The following is a 15,216-nucleotide window of genomic DNA, read 5'->3' as shown; positions in this document are numbered from 1 at the left end:
GTTTCCTGATGGCATTTTTTTTTTTTTTTTTGGTGGGTGACATGGGTCTATCACTTTAAGACATCCCTGTGAGTTATAAAAAGATGATCTGACATTAACTAATTTGACCTCTACCTGTAAATCAGTGGTTTTCAACATTTTTGACTCCAAGGCCAACCCAGTGTCAAAAATGATATTCAGGGGCCCTGAAAGATATATCTGGTACTTGTGCTGTAATAGCAAAGCATTTAACGCAAATTTCATTTAGAGGAGGCAGTATATTAAAGGGGTCATATGATGCAATTTCAATTTTTCCTTTCTCTTTGGAGTGTTACAAGCTCTTGGTGCATAAAGAAGATCTGTAAAGTTGAAAAGACTAAAGTCTCAAATCCAAATATATATTCTTTATATAAGTTAAGAGTCAGCCACGCCTACCTAAAACGGCTCGTTCTAACACGCCCCCACATATCTACGTCACGATGTGGGAAGATTTGCATAATGCCGCCCAAATGTTGGAGGCAACGAATGCCTCGTTTATAATGGGTTTTCATGTTTTTGAATCATCGCTCCGGCCTGACGGCATCATCACAGTATGGTAGGGGCGTAACATTTCTGTCACACGCTTGAGGTATTCGGCCAATCATAACGCACTGGATAGCTGGCCAATCACAGCACACCTTGCTTTTCAGACCGATGAGCTTTGTAAACATCGACGCATTTCAGAAAGGCAGGGCATAGAGGAGAAACAATAATGTACAGTATGTGGAAAATAATGTGGTTTTTTTTACCTTAAACCGCATAAACACATTTCATTACACCAAATACACAAAATAATGTTCTTTTTAGCAACATCATATGACCCCTTTAAACAAATTAACAAAAATAATTATATAATTAAATATTTATTTTATAAATTGAATTACTATTAAATAATTCTGGTGTTTACACTTTTATGGCTTCTCTAGTCTATTAGTCTTTTGTGATTTTATATATACATGTGTGTGTGTGTGTGTGTGTGTGTGTTTTCTCATTATTTCCCAGGTATAGAAATTACACTTTTGCCATTCAAATCCCCCCCTTGAGGTTTGGGGGCGCCTTGTGGGCCCTAACCCCCTGGTTGAGAACCACTGTACATCTTTAGTCCAAATGACCAAAAAACAATTCCACAATTCCAAGTTGTAAAGCTCCACATAGCTATTTAAATAAATTGTAAGGCAAACACACACCTAGGCATAATAACAGAACAGAATAATAGAACAGAACAATGAAGGTAATGAAATAAAATATGCCATTAAAATTCACTTTGATCTGATCATGAAATGAAGATGTGCATCCTAATACAAAGGGCAGGTTCAGTATGTCACATGAAATGTAGACAGCACTAATTACATAATTATAATTTATTAGGTCAAATGTCACATTTCAGACAAGAGAACTGTCAAAGACAGCAATGAAAGGCTGATTGTCTGTGGAAAGAGTTTTCCTTAAATTCCCGGCGGTATTTGGTGACAATCCTCCAAACACAGAGCATTGTCTGTTGGTTGGATGCTCGCCTGAGGAAAGAGCTAATTAATGATCACTGATTTCAAACAAGGTTCGATTTCGCTGTGAGAGAGCTTCTGTTCTTTCCTCTAGTCACATAACTGCATTTTCTATGATATGAACATGCACTCTAACTTTTGTCGTTCTGGGAAAAATAACAGTTAACCGCCTGCGGGATCTGGCCTAACATAGATATAACTCTCCCTATAACAATAACTCTGTGTCATTCGCCTTTGTCATATCTAAAGCAAGGGTGTCAGAAATGACCACAATACAAGCCATTTAAACCAGAATGCACAACTAGTGTCAACACTGTGTCCAACTCCGTCACAACTCTCACTATCGAGGAGGCCAGCAGAATGGCACTGGCTAGAGAGCTCTACAGATGGCAAAGGCAACTCCGAGGATTTGTTCCTTTGAAAGCGCTGACTACAGCAGAGGCTGTAAATAAGCCTGAATAGATTTATGACCACTCCTGTTTGTCTCTGCAAGGTATCAGGGTGGACCATTAGATACAGTTCTGTGGACAGAGATAGGGGATTATGCTGAAGATAGAGATACAGATGGCATGAAAGCATTGGCTGACATGTCTATTCATTATTTAGTCAGAGATTTATGCTACAATTTGCTGGGATGGCGATAGAGAGTGATGGAAGTTGAAATTAATTTAGAGTAGTCAATATGCTTTAAATGACACCTATGTGATCAGAAGAGAACAGTGAGGAGGTGTAATGGGATTGATTTCATCTTTACATTAGCATTAAATAAGACACATTTCTGTGTAAGGAAAGTGCTTACTTTTCCACATGTCCTCACAAAACTCTCCAAAAGCATAATTGTTTCTACAGCATTCATTTATTATTCATATTACGAGGCTTACTGTATTACATACATCCAAAAGGCATACTTAAATGTGTAAAAGAACAAGTTGATAATGAATTATGAGATGGATCACAGTACTTTTTAAGTAAAGCTACCACTTCTGCTTTTTGTTGAAGATACACATAGAATTGTCTCTGTATAATTTATGGATATAATTTATGTACATTGCCACATTTTGTCTGTTTTTAGAGGATTGAATCCATGAAGCTGAGGTAGCTGCAGAAAATACATCAGGTAAAAACACATTGAAAATTCACAAAAGTAAATAAAAATGATAAAACCATACATTTTATAATGACTCGAATGATATAGAATTCAAATAAAATGTCAGTTTTAATTAAAAATTCTGATACCATATTCAGGGCCGTCCTGTGGTTGCACCAGGCCCCTCACTTGGTCCGCAAACGGACCAAGGGAGGCCCTGTTCCTTACCTCGCACTTGTCCCCGCCCCAGCTTGGGACGGCCCTGACCATATTAATGGTAGAAATAATTTTAATTAAAGTCAACTTGTTTCCAAAGAGGCTGCACTGGTTAAGAAAAAAAGTAAATAAAATAATATTTCATTTTTTATAACAACAAATTAAAACAATAAATAAAGTAAAATAAAATAGAATGGTTTGGGATCCCTTCAAGAAGGAGAAACAAGCAGTTCATTTATGTTAATGACCAAGGTTGTGACTAAGACAGATTTGAGGTGTGAATTAAAACTTGTCTTTAAAGAAATAAACACAATACATGTGTAAATTAAACACCTTGAATGTGCAGGCTATGAATTCCTGCAAATGTAGGCTGTTTTTATTAAATTACAAGAACTATAATTATATTTTAATAAATTACAAGAACTATATTTCTAAACATTGTTTTGTACATAAAGTGCCACATACAGAGAGTTTTTTTTTTTTACTACAAATGGGAACATCAGATCTACTGTACTGTACGAGCATGTCAGCACAACTTAAATACACATAGAAAAGCTTAAGCAATAAAATCCAAGTATATTATTTTAGATTTCAGATTGATTTACTTAAATAGCATTCCAGTTAAATTAGAAAGAATAAAAAATACTCCTCATTTTGTTTACCTTCATATGCATCTACATCATCTACAGTAAACAAACAGTGTCTTATGATAGCTAGAAATACACCATTTTTAATGATAGCAGAAGAGGTAAACCATGTCCTTATGAAGAGATTGTACTCCGGTGCCAGCAGATATGTGGTAACACACAAGACTAAAATAAGCCAGAGCAGTAACATTATGAAAGATCTGCCTGTCCCTGCACTCTCACATTGCCCCCCACTCTGTTTCTCTTCTGTCTTCACCTTTTTTATTTATAGCAACATTTTGCAACTATACCTATTTGGTCTCTATGTTTGTTTAAGCGAGCGTCGAGAAGTGAGAGGTCACACAACCAAAGCATGCAATGTTTATGTCTTGAGTGGATAAACCAGAGAAATAAGTTGCGCACTACAGGCCCCATATAACACTATAATTAGCTCGGCACGGATGGTTTTAATGAGTGTGAGGTTTGACAGTGAAGCTTTCTAGCTCAAATGATTTCGTTAGGCTTGTGTTTATTCCAGTGTGTGGGTTTTAATGTGTGTCCCTAAGGATGGCTGGTCAGCACTGATTATAGTAACAACCCCCTTGCCCTGTCCAAATAACAGTCATCTGCACCACACTGTTTGTTATTTTGCTCAAGTACTATATATATATTCAAGTTGCAAATGACAGCCAAAGATTCTTGGTCTGTTGTCATAGACTAGCATCGCTAAGTGAAGGAACTCAGCTGGATGATTTGAATAAATGTAAGACTTATTCACTCATGAATCCGACTGTACAGCCGAGATTAAGAATATTACTGTTGCATCGAAGAATGAATTTGCATATCTCATGGTAATTTGAAGGAGGGTTGTTGTCATTAGCACATAAATGAGCAAATCCTACTTGTGCGAACATGATCACACACGTCTGCTTAGGTTGGACTGGTAAGATCTACCTTACCTTCAGCTAATCATTCTGTTGAAGATTCATATGTATTATTCAATGGAATTATTTGATGTGCCTGTGCAGATGATTAAAAAGTGCAGAGCTTCCTGTTTTAATGTGGCTGCAGCGTGTGGGCCACTCACCTTTTTATCTGCCACCACCTGCTATTTTAACCTTGTGATGAGTCAGTAATCACCAATGGTCAGAAGGTTGCTCCCTTGAGTCTATACAGCCAGCACATTCCGCGAATAGGGTACAAAACAGGGCCTGAAACTGAAGGGGGGAAAAAATGAAGTAATTACAGTAACGGGGTTACAAATTTATAGCCTTGATTAGACTGTCACTCAATAGGTAATTGCTGGTTTGGGACCAAATGTTGGTTTGTAGTTATGAATAAACTTATACTTCCCATGAATAAAACAAGAATATTTGTATGATCATTTGGTGTATTTTTACATTTATTTGTTCGATCACAAAATGTGAGACACAGATAAAAATCTTTTTAAAATTAATTATATTTTATTTTGAAAATGAACGAACAATTAATGTAATTAAAACATTAAAAATATTGGTCACACTTTATTTTAAGGTCCAATTCTCGTTATTAACAAACCATTAACTACAACTTTTGCCTCAATGAACTCCTAATATGCTGCTTATTAATAGTTAGTAAAGTAGCTGTTACGTTTAGATATTGGGTAGGATTAGGGATATGGTCATGCAGAATATGTGCTTTATAAGTACTAATAAACAGCCAATATGTTAATAATAGGCATGCTAATAAGCAACTAGTTAATAGTGAGAATTGGTCTTTATACTAAAGTATTACCAAAATATTTTTTACTACAGTTATCTGAATATCAAATTAAGAGTTTGTCAGAATTTTGATAGATAATTGTTGAAAACAGTTGAGAAAGTCAAGACCTATGAAAAAGGATCAAGCCAAAAGTCATAATTATTAAGGCAGGGATACAGAGATTATTGTTGTTATTGTTAACTAAAACTTTAACTAAAATTAAAAATAGTTTTTATTAATTGAAAAAAAGAGCTTGCAATAAATACATTTTTATGCTATATGTAACTAACTCAAATAAAATGTTTAAATTAACTGAATTTTAAATGAAAATACAAAATATTTGAAAAAAATCAAATAAAAATGACAAAAGCACATAGCAAAATTACTAAACCTTAAACTAAAATGAATTTATATAAAATAAATGCTAAATATAAAATTCTGTACTCATATATAAATAATTCTAAAATAACACAAACCATATTATTCATATGGATTAATATGAATTCTTCTGTCATCACCTCACTCCTAGAAGTCAAAGCTATTGAGAAATAATTCATTTAAAATGTGTGGTGTATAATATTCATCACAACAATTTCAAACCCTCGACTTGCATGTCTGACTCCCCTCATTAATATTTGGGCAGGTTTTGAATGTACAGTTGTATTGATGTATAGCCATTATAATTAGCTGTATGAACTCAAAGTTTTTCCCAAACTTTCCAAAAGGCGAACTTTCTCTCTGCTGTCTTGACTGTTTCCTTCTCTCCGCAATCGTACCACTCACAGCTCACCTACATGGCAATTATGTGAGTGCTGACTCGGCAGGTTATCTTCTAGCAGCTTCTAGCAGTTATAAGTTAGTAGACACTTGGCTGTGGCAGGTAGCAGTGCTTGCTAAGACCTTTATTACCAGGGCTGTCTCCCTACAAAATGTCACCGTGGTGTATTGTTAGGAGGCAAGATTCAAACATAAACATGAGGTTACAGAGCATTGGCAGAGCTGTTCTGCCTGAGCTAGGCCAAGGAAGCTGTCAGGTCATGGCGACTTAACTCATAGTTCAGTTATTTAGTACATCACTACATGAAGTACATCACCGTGTGGCAGACGCAGCAACAGAAAACCAGTGAAACACTCACACCCTCAGCGTGCAGCTGCCGTATGCTAAGACCATGTGTGTGTGTGTGAGAGAGAGAGAGAGAGAGAGAGAGAGAGAGAGAGAGTGTGTGTGTGTGTGTGTGTGTGTGTGTGTGTGTGTGTGGCTAAAACGGCTGTGCTCGGCAGATCTTGATTACCTTTTTCCTTGCTTTAGCATTATTTTTAACATATTTCACAGCACATACGTCATCATTTCATAAAAAAGATTCTGCTAAATGAGAGCCGTGTATTTATTTAGCTCTCTATATACAGCCAGTCTGTTATTAGCATTGTTTAAATGGGTGTGAAATGTCTTGCTTGAGAGAAGCTAGATGTTTTGAGGTTCTAAACGGGATCCTAATAGTCTCACACGTATTTAAGTGGTTTTGTGCGTTTGCCAATTACCAGCTTAAAAATAGTTTCTTGTAGAAGTCTGAAGACAAAATGCTAATTCTGGCACTGTGAGGTCTGAGAGTGGGCTTGTGGGCTGGAAGTCTAACGTGAGTGCTGTACCTGTTATCAGTCTCACAAAGAGACAGTGTGTGAAGGGCCTAAAACTCAGAGAATGTTGAAAGCACAATGAAAGTAGTGCGTAAATGTGTGCGTGTTACGTATATGCTTTACTGTAATGGCCAGGTCCTGTCATGACTATTAGGGGACAGATCTAGATTTCGTGAAGGTTGAGCTTTCCTTCAGTGTAACGTAGACTGACCTCTTTGCTGGAGTGTGAGGGATTTTCCCTGAGGGTAAACAGGAGCATTGCTAGTTTCCAAAAGAACAAAAGCTTTATTGAAGAGCGATTGTGATTCTGTGTCCTCACGTTGCCTTATCAAGTGTCACGAGAAATCTAATGTCATGTTGTGTCCTTTTGCTTTGCCGCTGCTGACGTACGGATTTGCAAAGGCATTTGTATTAGAAGAAAGTTCTGTATTTTAAATATTAAATATAATATTACATAAATATGAAATCTAACATTATATAAATATAAATAAAAATGACTAGCACCATCCTAAAAATGTGTCCTTTTGTGTTCCACAGAAGAAGGAAAGTCATACATGTAAACTCTTCCTTTAAAATTGGCAGGATTCTTTTGAACAAAGCATGATAACTTTTTAGAGACCTGCTGTTTGGAAGATACCATCCAGATTGACCTAACAATCAGGATTTGTCAGAACATTATATATAGCTGGCATAATCAATTCCTTTAAGCATTGATTTTTCTAAACACTCATTAACACAGAGAAATACCTTGACCTTCAATTCTGAATTCTTTGAATACTCCAATGATGTTCTTTAATTACAACAAAAGACTCAAATGGATGTGCATGTACTTTGTGTAACACTTAAAGGAATAGTTCACCCAAAAATAAAAATTCTGTCATTAATTACTCACCCTCATGTCGTTCCAAACCTGTAAGACCTTCGTTCATCTTCGGAACACAAATTAAGGTATTTTTGATGAAATGTGAGAGCTCTCAGACCCTGCATAGACAGCAACACAACTGTAATGTTCCCAGGTCCAGAAACGTAGTAAGGACATCGGTAAAGCAGTCCATGTGACATCAGTAGCTCAACTTCAAGTTTGTGAAGCTACGAAAATACTTTCGTAAGCGCAAAGAAAACAAAAATAACAATTTATTTATTATTTAACAATTCTTCTCCCCCGAGTTACGTCTTCCGCCATTTTAGAGAGTATCACAATGCATACGCACGCTTTCACAATGCTGATTACGCAGATTACGTTCATGTGCACGCTTTCTTCCCCGAACGTAAACAACGCTGATTACATCGATTACGCTCTTGGGTACTCTTGTTGGGTACTCTTGGGTACTTGGAAGACGTAACTCGGGGGAGAAGAATTGTTAAATAAATTACGTTATTTTTGTTTTCTTTGCGCTCAAAAAGTATTCTCGTAGCTTTGCAAAACTGAAGTTGAGCCGCTGATGTCACATGGACTGTTTTACCGATGTCCTTACTACGTTTCTGGACCTGGGAACATTACAGTTGCGTTGCTTTCTATTCTGGGTCAGACAGCTCTCAGATTTCATCAAAAATATCTTAATTTGTGTTCCGAAGATGAGCAAAGGTCTTACGGGTTTGGAACGACATGAGGGTGAGTAATTAATGACAGAATTTTCATTTTGGGGTGAACTAACCCTTTAAGCAACAGTGATTCACTCCTGAATGATTCAGTATTCTGAACAAATCGATTGAGTGAATGATTTAATGACTCAAAAGATATAACCTGCAGAAACGTCAATGAAAAATCCCCACAACGAATACTACATTAACAGTCTATCTGCATTTTTGAACCAATAAAATTTGAGGTTTGGAATTAAGAGTATAATTACAATTATTATTTATATCGGATATTAGTATTATTTTACTAATAAAACTGTCTTATTTAGTTTATGAAAGGTAGTATTGCCTTTTTGTGACAGCTTGCTCTGTTTGTACAACAGCAGTAGTCTGCCTAAGCAGCAAACACGAAAAACAAAACACAAAGCCCTCCATTCTTTATTTCAACTCATACATCTAATGAAACCTAATATTCTCCAGCTTCCATAGAGAACAAAGGAAAGGAGCAATTTACCTCATGCCTGTGTATGTGAATTAAGCCCCTTCCCTTGTCAATGAAAGGACGATGCAAATTTTTAAGAGCAAAAAGGTCACGCTGTCTGCGGCAGCAATCTGAGAGCGGAATTTTCCAAGAGAAATCCAATTAGAACATTACCTCATGTGACAGCCGGAAAAAAACGGTCCAACATCTCCACCTTTGTTCAACAAGACCTTTAACTTTAGTCTAGCATGTTGCTGCAGCACCTCCTGTGCTCTTCACCTGCAGAGGTGTGCTTTGTCAGGGGGTCAGGGTATATCAAACATCCAATTAGAGCGTTGTAACAGAGACCCACACACACATACACGCATTGGTCTCTTCTCATTACACGTGGGAGCTGAACCTCTGTCTGTTAGTTCTGGCCCTGCAGGCTCACTTTCCCCTTACAATATTAGATCAGCCATCAGAGAATGCAGCATGGGTCCTTCAACACGTTCACAGGCAAATGCCATGGAGCTCATTTCAGAAAAATATATGTAAGATGAAAACACAGAATAATGGCTTCTAGCATACATTTTCGTTTTCCACACCTCCATAAAATGCATTTTATGTGAATGTGTTGTAAAAGCTAATAAACATATTCAAGGTTAGTGTGCATTTTAGGGCTAGTTTTGAGTAATGACATCATTAAATGATTCCACTTACTAATAAACTACTAAAATTAGACACAAGATGTCCATTAAAATGGTGTCCAAAGGACTGATTTTTATTAAATCTAACAGAATGTTTTATTTTTGTTCTATGAAAATCACATTAAAATTTACTTATTTTTACTACTGTTCAAAGGGCTTTTATGCATCTTAAAATTCAATCTTAAAATATGAAGATCTATCATTTAAAAAATATAATTGATTTGTTTTGTTTAAATTAAATTGTTCAAATTGTTTAAATGCAAATGTTTAAATTATAAATCTATAAATCTTATAAATCTTAATCTCTAGTATCTTACGAGTGAAATAACCATACCGTTTCAATATTTTTTGTGTGTCAAAATGCTTTATTTTAATATTTTTTTAAATATGATTTTCTCTCAGTTGTGGCATCAATGTCACCACACAATTTTGCTTCATAATTTTTTTCATATTGATTTACCAAAGACACAGCACTGTCAGTGAAAAGCTTGAAATGATCATAAAACCAGCATATTTTGAAATATGAAAATATAAAAATAACACTTTTGAACAGAATATTTCCATTTCCATATATTAATTATACATTTAAGATCAATAAAATGCTAGCTGAATTTAGCTTTGCAAGAAAAAGGACATTAGCCTCTTTTTTTTTCTTTTTTACAAAAAAGTAATTTCCACTTAATCATACAATGTAATCTTAATCACTTATGACATAGTAACATTACTTTGGAGGGGATTTGTATTACTTAAAAGAATACAAATTACAGAATTCTGTCAAAATAAACTAGTGAGAGTAAGAAAATAGTGTTTTAAGTTTACACATGACAAGTGCACAGAGCCAAAAATGCAAATAACTGAAGAAACGCCCAAAGCATTGTTTAAACACACTCTGCCATTCCTGTTAAAAACATTGCTGTGTACTGTCACACATAATTGTAAAGGATGTGTACAGGCCTTGGAGATATCTCTGTTGTGCATCCATCAGATATTGCGTACATTATTTATCTTTCCCCTCCTGGTCCCAGGTTGCTTTGAGTCACAAAGACGCTCCCCAGCCCTTCTTCAACTGACCTAGAGTAGCTCCCAAACAGTAATTGTCTACATCAATAAAGCTTTCATATTGCATCCAATTCTCCCCTTTACTCTGTATCACTGGGTGGAGGACATCATAATTTAATTGAAAGGAAAATGGGGCAGAGGCTGAAATAATATCTATATTACTCTCAGAGACGAGGGGGGAAGGGACAGAGCTGTCCGCTTTGCGAGAGCCAATGATTTTTCTTTCTTTCTTTCTTTATGATCTGGCCTCCCAATTACCTGGCAGTGATCTTGTGTAGAGAGAGGAAATGGATCTATAACTCATTTACACTACTGTCAATGAGGCCACAGCGGGCCTTGGTTTCTTAGTAGCCAAGGAAAAGGGGATAGATTACTGCCAAAGATAGGAAATGTCCCTCGTTTGTTTTGATATCATCTTTTGGGTCCCTAGATGACTAATGAAGTCATTTCTATGCTTAGTTTAGTCATAAAGGGCCCGTGATTGAGATGAGATATACAATTTAAATATGAAAACATCAATAAATGTATAAACAAGTAATCCACAAGTTCTTGATCAAGAAAGGAGAGACAAATCACAAAACAACCAATTATTGCAATCAAAATAGCCATCACTTATCATGAGAGGTTATTAAAAATCACTGTCAGTAATGTCAACATTCATTCTCATCTTAATATTAAACAACAGGTTGCTTTTCTGAGATTTGAAAGCCCGGAGTGTGTTATTTTGACTGACCTTAGAGGGGATCAGAAGAGACTTGATCATTAACTGCCGGCCACTGATTCCTGCTCTCTCAAACCACTGATTTAGACATGAAATTCAAATTGAGATGAGCTTCAAAAGGAGCCACATCAGCAACTGAATTTCAATCTAACAGACTGAGCAGAGGACAGAAAGTTGAGTGGGAAGCTCATCGTGATGAGAAGTCTCATTTGAAGGATGTCCAACACGGCTGATAGGTGCTAAATATTCTTATCTGACATATTTCACAATGACTCCTTTCAAACTCCAAGATCTGTGACATGGCTGTAATGTTGTACTGGGAGTTTCATCATGTTTCAGCCAACATTAATCACTGTTGATAGGCTTCAGTTTGTAATAAGGGTTACACTTTATTTTGATAGTTTAGACATTCTAACTTTACGTTACTTTGCAAGAACATGTCAAATGTTCCACTAACCCTAACCTAACAGTCTTATCTGTAATGAGAGTTAGTTGACATGTAGGTGCAAAGTTAGTTAGTAGAATGTCTAAAGTGGAAATAAAATAAAGAAATAAAGTGTTACCTCAATGAGCAATAACTTTTAGTCTAAATCAGCTGGCAGCATTATCTAAATCATCATTTAAATAAAAATTATCTAAATTATCTAAATAAAAAGGGTGATTTGAAGTTTATTTCCAAAACGACAGGATCTTTTGACTAAATTGTATTGTATACACAGACAAGAAATGTATAAAAAAGTCAACTTAAAGTCAAGATTTTTAGATGATCTTACATTCTGTAATCACACTTGAAGTTAAGTCATTTTGACGTGCAAAATTGTGCAGAATTCCTGGTGAAATATTACGAAGGAGGTCTATAATATCTGGAGAAAACGTAATCGTATCTGTAAGCATTGTCATATCTCAATGGATGTCAGTTGGCACAGGGTTCTCCTGGACTATGGAGGCTGCCATCTTTCCTTATGGGCACTGCATTAGAGGAATATTTGTCATGTGACTGATCACACGACAAATGGCAGTAGGCAGGGAAATATGTAAGCCCATTTTACACTTCTAAAAGGCCTCCAAAAATGTAAAACTTATAGCCAAATGCTAAATTTATATGTTAGTTGGAATTGTATTTATTTACATATTTATTTACATGTAAAAATACACAGTGTTTTGCTGTTTTAATAGTGTAGTTACAGTATCTACCAGCAGGGGCTATCGGGACTCACCAGCCCTCCAGTTTTCATGTAGCTCAAACATAGAGCAGGGCTCAACAACCCTGTCCCTAATATCCACTTTCCTGCAGAGTTTAGCTTATCTGAACAAGCTAATCAAGGTCTACTAGAAAGCTATAAGCCGATGAGTTGAGAGAATAAAAACAGAGCCATTTCTTATACATTCATCCTATACATAATGGCTTTTAAAACAATACTTTACATTTTTCAAGAAACTCAAGGCCATGCACAGCAATAACAATAACTATAACAATTTGGGCAATGCTCATATAATAATAAAATCAAGTTTTTTTTTTTCGTTTCTTATATTGTACTTATTGTATTGTCATAGCTGATTATCACATTACATCACCTTCGCTTTCGACTGGCTCAAGTGATGCACGGGCCACTGGGAATTGTCTTGACTTTCCCGATTAGCTGCTCTGGCCTTGCGCTGTGAATGGTCTGTGGTAATGCTATAGAGCTGCAAAGCCAAATAAAATGAGTTAAGAAACCGTACAGATATTTGTGTTTCAAAAGCAAATCTCATTTGATGTAGTACCGCCATATGGTTGAAGCAGATGGTGGAGAGCTTCCTCAAGACCTTTGAGAGAATTGTGTTATTGTTCCCCCCGCATCACTCTTCACATCCCAGAGTAATCATATCTGCTCTCAGAGAACCGCACATTGGATTCAGGCAAAACATTTTTGTTTGAAATATACTGCGGGGATAAAGTATATTTCATCTCCTAAAATGGAAATACTTTAATTTAAGAGAGCAAAAGAGAAGTGTTTTTTTAATCATATCTTTTTTTAAAAAGCTTGTTTATGTGTTTATTGACATTAAAAAATAAAAATATATACACTACCAATAAAAAGTTTGGGGTTAGTAAGATTTTGTAGAGTTTTTGAAGTCTCTTATGTTCACCAAGGCTGCATTTATTTGATCAAAAAACAGTAAAACCAGTAAGATCATGAAATATTAGTACAATTGATTTCTATTTTTATATATTTTAAAATGTAATTTATTCCTGTGAAGGCAAAGCTTATTTTTTAGCAGCCATTGCTGCAGTCGTCAGTGTCTCATGATCCTTCAGAAATCAAACAAATATGCTGATTTGGTGCTCAAGAAACATTTCTTATTATTATTTTCCCGGGTCCGACTCCTCAGCTTCCACACAGCGTATTTCAGTAACAGTGGAGAGTCTTGCGTCTAATTTATGGACAATGGCTCAGTAATTATATTAATTAGCCTGAAATCTGCCATGTAAAGAAACCCCGAGGGATGCATGAAAGACAGAATCCTGTGTTCTCCATGGCCAACATGTCGTCAGCTCCAACCGCAGTCAGTCAGGCCTTATCTCGCGCTCATAGAGAGGAGCTAATGGTCAAGGCTGGAGAATGAGGTTTTTGTAAAATGGACGGTGCAATTATCGCCCGCCAGTACTCATTATCCTCCATGTCAGTGGGTAGAGGTTGGAGGCCGGGAGGTGGATTAGAGAGAAAATGACAGGAGAATTAAAGACACTTAATGGATGCTGCTTTAGATTTCTCTGCAAGTTCTATTAACCCTAATTTAAATCAATTTTCTCCTTTCTGCAATTCTGCGCTAATAAAGCTATCTGTCTGACAGTGACTTTGTGTGTCCCAGACGGGTATGTTTGAGATACATTAGCCTGTGCTCATTTTGCTAAGTGCCCTCAAAGCACACAATGCTGTTAGCAAGCGTAGAACTGGTTGCTCGCACCACTGTCCTCTTTGCCCTTTGATACAGGCGCAACCATCTTCCTCGTATTTGGTGCTTTGGCACGTCAGTCGCATGTCAAATATATCCATAAATTGTTGCCTTTTTACAGTACAGGAAATCCCTGTCAACACCAAGCTGCTTAAAAAGTAGGCCTACATTAGCATCAGTTAACAGCTTTATCTCTCCCGCAGACAGATGATTATGCGCTGAGTTATGTCATCCGGGTTGATTATGTAGAGTCTGAAGTACAATATTATATATTATTGGGTCTGATAGGGACCTAATTAGGAGCATAATGGTATGGTAACCTATCAGTCAAGGCTAATTACTCTGGCTTTCATGCAAGAGTAATTGGGTTTTTAGTTCAGGGGCTGAGGTTTGGGACACTGGTATGAAGCAACAATTACTGACGACAGAGATCAGAAGATTTATGGGTTGAAATTCAAGACGGAAAATGATGACATGTGATTCATCAAATCGCTTTAGCAACCCCCACCACACACTCACATCAGAGCGTTCAGAGATTTGGCTTGTCTGAGAACCCACTGAGCACTGATGCTGTTCAACCGTGCTATTCCTATGTTCATAGCTGATTAACTTGCAGGAGTGGAAATTGTTATTTGTTGTATGTATTAATGGTTTATGAAGGATAAAAGTCAATTGTGAAATAGATAGCTCCAGCTATATATTGTGGAATACAGCAATGCGTAATTTTTTGGTAACATGAGAGTAGTTCAGCTAGTAGTTTAGTTAAACTTTTCCAGTAACAAGCTACTTTATTAAACGATTCGCAGTAGAACGACCGAACTATAAATCATGTTTTTATTGAACTCCAATGCCGAGTTCACACTGCACGATTTTCAAACTCGTCGGATCACCGTTGTTTTCACACTGCGTGACTATCTGGGGTAGCAT

Source organism: Sinocyclocheilus anshuiensis, unplaced genomic scaffold, assembly GCF_001515605.1.
Source record: "Sinocyclocheilus anshuiensis isolate Anshui unplaced genomic scaffold, SAMN03320099.WGS_v1.1 scaffold220, whole genome shotgun sequence".
Classification (NCBI taxonomy): Eukaryota; Metazoa; Chordata; class Actinopteri; order Cypriniformes; family Cyprinidae; genus Sinocyclocheilus; species Sinocyclocheilus anshuiensis.
Note: the sequence above shows the minus strand (reverse complement) of the source record.